Below are 5,177 nucleotides of genomic sequence, written 5' to 3'. Positions count from 1 at the left end.
TCCTCCCCGGATAGCTCTGAGCAGCATAGACCTCTGCTCCTCCTTTAGGTGTGAAATCCCCCATGCGATGGCACGCGTTGGTGCCATGACCAAAATTGCCACATATGCCACATCCTTCTGCTGGTGGCGCGCGAACGGGTGGAGCCTCCACCTGGTTCATCGTGAGGTGCTGTACTTGCCTCATCAAGTCAGCTACCTTCTTCGGAAGCTCATTGTTTGGAGCTACTGCATTGGCTTCAACCCTCCTTCCTCTTACCGACTTTTGTTGAGAACTCGCAGCGAGTGTGTCGAAGATCTCTTTGAGCTCATTGGCTGTCTTTCGGGAAATGTTGCCCCCTGCGGTACTGTCCACCATAAACTGTGCCGTCTGAATCAATCCATCATAGAAGAACTGCATCAACATGATGGGTGCTAACTGATGCTGTGGGCACTGGCGGAGGAGCTCTTGGAATCTCTCCCAAGCCTCGTGGAGAGGCTCATCAGCTTCTTGCATGAAGTTCATTATCTGGCTCCTAATCTCCCGTGTCTTGTGACTAGGATAGTACTTGAGCATGAACTTCTCACATGCCTCTCCCCATGTGGTGATGGAGTTCGGCGGCAGGGACAGTAACCACGTCCTAGCTCGGTCCTTGAGTGCATAAGGTAAGCACTTGAGTCTCAACTGATCCTCGGTGAGTCCCAACAGTGGGAAGGTTTGCACTTGAGAGCAGAAGTCATGGATGAACTGTAAGGCGTCCTCACTTGGCATCCCATGAAAGAGCGGCAGCAGGTTTGAATCGTTGGGCTTCAGATTGTAATTCCGGACTGCTGTGGGGAGCACTATCGCTGAAGTGCTAGTGTTCCCAATAACCGGCCTGGAGAAATCTCCCATATATTGGACATTCTGCTCCGCCATGGCTTCTTGGTGAGGATTGGGATGAACTTCTTCTTCTTCTTGCTCACGCCCTTCACCGTTCTCTAACGGGTCTTCTAAGTCAACTGAGCGTGAATCCTCAAAGTCTTCCAGAATGGGGTTGGAAGCAATTCTCTCTCAACAGTTTTCCTCTCGAAACTGTGATTCCACAAGGTTTCTCGAACTGGACTCGGACTCCTCCTCCAGGCTTGAAAGGATCTCACGGGGTCGATGTATGTTGTCGTAGTAAGGTGCAAGCTTTCTCTTCAAGCTTCTACGTCCTTGCATACACAACACGAACAAACAAATCAAACACACCGGAGGGAGAAAATAACCGAGTTAAAAGAAAGAAACAAAAATAAACACGGAAAACAATGCAACACAATCAAATGCCTAAAGCCTTCCCCGGCAATGACGCCAAAATTTGATTCATCCAAAAATACCTAGCGGATGGACTCGAATTTATACGAGGTCGTCCTAGGGCGGTAAGGTGACTCAAGTCGTCTCTCAAGGAAAGCTTAGCAGGGCTTCGATTGTGCTACTCACAGGAAACAGGAAAGGAAACCTAAACACTCTAATCGGGTAGTTGGGTCTGACACTCTCTCTTTAAATCTAGGCGTAATTAAATAAAGCTTATAAAATTATCTAATGCAGAATCAACAGAAAGCATATAAATCAGTCTAGGCGAAAATAGGAAGCAGATTAAGAACGCAGGGAACTAATAAACCTAGGGTTCTAGCTAGCAATCTAGAAAGCATTAGATAAATCAATAAATCATAAACAACGATTATCTAGGCAAGATAAAAGAATAAACATTTAATCAATTGAATACTAAGCATCAATAATCTAAGCAATGGAAATAAACTAGCATTCATTCATATAGAAAACATAAACTGAGTTCTTACATACGCGTACGATCCGGAAATCCAATCCAACGTTATGCAAAATAACATTAACTTTAATCCAACGAATCAAAAGATGTTTATGATGCTTCTAACTACTATAAAACTAAGGGAAAACAAGGGAAAATTGCCTAGGAGGCTGCTGGGGTCGGAAGGTGTGAAGAAAAACCCTAAAAATGGGCTTAAATACAGAAAATCCGTAACTGTCGAAGCGCCAGGGACGGTGGCGCCGTGGCACGGCGGCGGCCGTGAGCCTGCCTTCAAAAATTGCTCGAAACAATGCCAAAACGCTCGGCAACTCACGAATCCTGCACGCGACAAAAGTACACCCAAAAAGATCATCGAGCACGTGAAATATAGGGCAAAAAGTCATGAAACACGCTCGAATGCACAACAGAAACATACACAAAAACTGCCCAAATACGAGGTAAACACCACGTGTCATTCATCCCGCTACCTTGTTGTCACCCGCGTAGGTTAAACTTAGTGGATTCAAACTCATCTTTCATTTCTCGTCTTCTTCATTCTTCCCTTAGATGCTCCAACTACTCCCACTATTTTCGGCGATCTTCCTTCCCTGATTCCGGCGTAAACTCTGCGATTTATCTTCTTCAGTTTCTACCGCAGACCTAGGTAAATCCTACATCCCCTCTCCCTGGTACTTGTGTTCAGCGTCGGTTGATTGCATTAAGTTTGTTGGTGCTCTCGTTTAGAGCTTGAAAACCCTAAGTTATAATCTTTCATGGCGTCTTCATCCGCCGACCGCCCTGTTTTTTCCCCTTCTCCCACTCCCTCTCCTCCGGCTTCTCCACCTTCTTCTCCCGATCCCCAGAATCCCCAGGACCTTCTGACTTCTTCTGCTCCTCCGAATCCTCAAGACCCTCCAGTCTCCCCTGAATCCCCTCCTAAAACGCCTAAGCCCATTCCCGACTCCAGGCTGGATGTTGCGGACATGAAGAGGATGGCCGAGATGTGTAGAAATCCCGCCAGCCTGAGGTTCGAACCCCAGTCCAAATCTTTAGAGCCATTCCGTAGGATGCAGATGAATACTGCAGCCATATGGCGGGCCCAGATTGACGCCGGATTGAGACTTCCCACTCCTCCACTTCTAGTCGAAGTTTGTAATTATTTCCAGATTCCTTTCTACCAAGTAGCCCCCTCCGCCCTTCGGAGATTGTTTTGTTTCCATATTTTGTGCAGATCTCACGGTGTCGAAGACACCAAAAAGCTATTCCTTCAGACCCAATCCCTAAGATTACAGGGTGGTCCCCTGTATAGCTTCGCCGCCCGCAAAACATACCCCACCACCTTCCTCAGCTCCCTGAACTCCTATAATAAGGGCTTCCTGCCCTATTATTGCTTCGTGGTGACCTCCATGGTACTTGGCGCCAATACGGTGTCCAAGAGCTAAAGTGATATGACATTCGCACCAAACATAAGCCCGCCTCCCAAGGAACCCCCAATGATTTTGATCTGGGGGTGATAGCCAACCTTAACGCCCTAAATAACGAAGAGCCCTTCCCCTGCGAACAGCTCACCGAGAGTAACTCAGCTCTAGCAGCCAATGACTTATTTCCCCTGTATCTACGCACAGCTATAGGTAACATCACGTGTTAATAAATATGTGTATAGTCATTACTCTGATTTTGATAATGTAACATTGTTTGTCTGCAGGCATGTCGTGGAGACAGAAATGTCGGTCGATTCTTTCTGCTGATCGTCCCTCTGGTCCCGGAGGGCGTAGCTTTGGAGACGCCAGCTCCAAAGCGGATACATCAGAGCAACCCGCTGGCTCTGGGATGGACACCTCTCGAACGGTGTCTGATGTTGACAGGGTGACCACCCCCACTCGAAGCCTTCCTCCAGGCAAAGGGAAATCCATGGAGGTCCTGGCAATGTTCAGCCCAGATAGTCAGAGGGCTGGTGGCTCGGGCTCCGGTTCTCACAGGGCAAAGGGAGGGTCTGCTATTTTTAGGGGTAGTATCCTCGTGGTGGATATCTCCGAGGATGCTCCTGCTCCGGAGAAGACCCAGGACATCCCTACTCCTGCATTCACGAGAAAAAAGAGGAAGGGTACCTTGGTGTCCCTTGGAGAGAAGAGGAGGAGGGAAGCCCTGCAAAAAAGGAGTACACTAGTGGTGGAGGAAGAACCGGCAGATGAGACGGAGACCACCTCCGTGGATGCCGAAGGGGGAAATCTTCTGGCCCTTACTGCAGAGGCATCGGAGGCCTCTGCTTCCAACCCCGTCTCGTCCATGAAGGGATGAGACTTTGTACAGAAATTGCTTACCCAGATCCATTCTAAGGATCGAGATGCAACTTCCAAAATGAAGAGGGCGAAGCTGGCCAGCAGCATCGGCCAATTGTGGACTCAGGTACCCTGCACTTATTCTTACCTTGGTGGTGTTTGGTGTTTACTTTTTAGTTTCTATGCTCCGACACTTTCCCTCTGATTCCCTGCAGCTAGAATCCCACATAGGTGAGGCAATCCAGTGTATTGATTGCTACGATACACTGGAGAAAGATTTAAAAAAGGAGAAGGAGGCGCAGGCGAAGCTTGACCAGGAGGTCACGGTCCTGGTGGAACGCTTCAGCCAGGCTGATACGGACATGGCCGCACTACGAGCCAGGGTCGATCAGTTGGAGGTGGAGAAGGCCTCCCTGGCCTTAGAGCTGGAGAGGACCAAGAAGGAGGGGTATGAGAACTTGGCGCGTTTCCAGGCCCGATATCAGATGGAATATAAAGAGGCCAAGCGCCGCTGGAAAGTGGCCTGTGAAGGTGCTCTGAGGTGGGGCTATGTGCTGGATGCCCGGGACCAGTGACTGGAGTTCTTCATTTCCCCTCGGGGCCAGCAATTTCTGGACGTAATGCTGGAGGATACCCTAACGGCGTTCTAGAGGACACCAGAGTATCTGGAAGGGTTCTCCCAGCTTTTCGCCCATGTTATTAAAGAGACGGCGATGAAGACGGCGGAAGTGTTGGGGACGTCAGAGGAGCAGGCCTCTGCTCTGGATCTGGGGGGCCCTGATGGATAATATCAAAGATGAGGACCTCAACGCACTACTGGGCATAACTGCTGACTCCCTGGAGAAGCCTCTGTGGTGGTATCCGGTTCTGGATAAGGTCCTTCCCCTATTTACCTTTGGGGTTTGTCCTGATCCTGCGCCGGTTGCTCCCAAGTATCAGGCCCCTTTCTGCGAGGCGCTGAAAACATTTGTAGGGCAATTGAGAAACTGGGCTGATGTTGGCTCCCGGGGGTTTAATCAATTCAGCATGGACCCCCTCCTTTGCCTCCCGCCTTTGATGCTTCCGTCTCCACCTCTGAAGCTGTAGATCAGCTCTTTGCCTTGTACCAGAATGAAAAAGATTATACCAGAGAGGC

General features: G+C 49.2%; 1 non-coding gene across 1 annotated transcript; it reads left to right on the top strand.

Annotated features, from left to right (window-relative positions):
- The first annotated feature begins 413 nt into the window (after positions 1-413).
- Positions 414-519, top strand: LOC131019213 (small nucleolar RNA R71). Its single transcript, XR_009100134.1, has one exon. It is a non-coding gene; the product is annotated as a small nucleolar RNA R71 (small nucleolar RNA).
- The last annotated feature ends 4,658 nt before the right edge of the window (positions 520-5,177 follow it).

The sequence above is a fragment of the Salvia miltiorrhiza genome, chromosome 3, assembly GCF_028751815.1.
Source record: "Salvia miltiorrhiza cultivar Shanhuang (shh) chromosome 3, IMPLAD_Smil_shh, whole genome shotgun sequence".
NCBI classification, from domain to species: Eukaryota; Viridiplantae; Streptophyta; class Magnoliopsida; order Lamiales; family Lamiaceae; genus Salvia; species Salvia miltiorrhiza.
The sequence above is the reverse complement of the archived record's forward strand: the minus strand, read 5'-3'. Positions and strand labels throughout refer to the sequence as shown.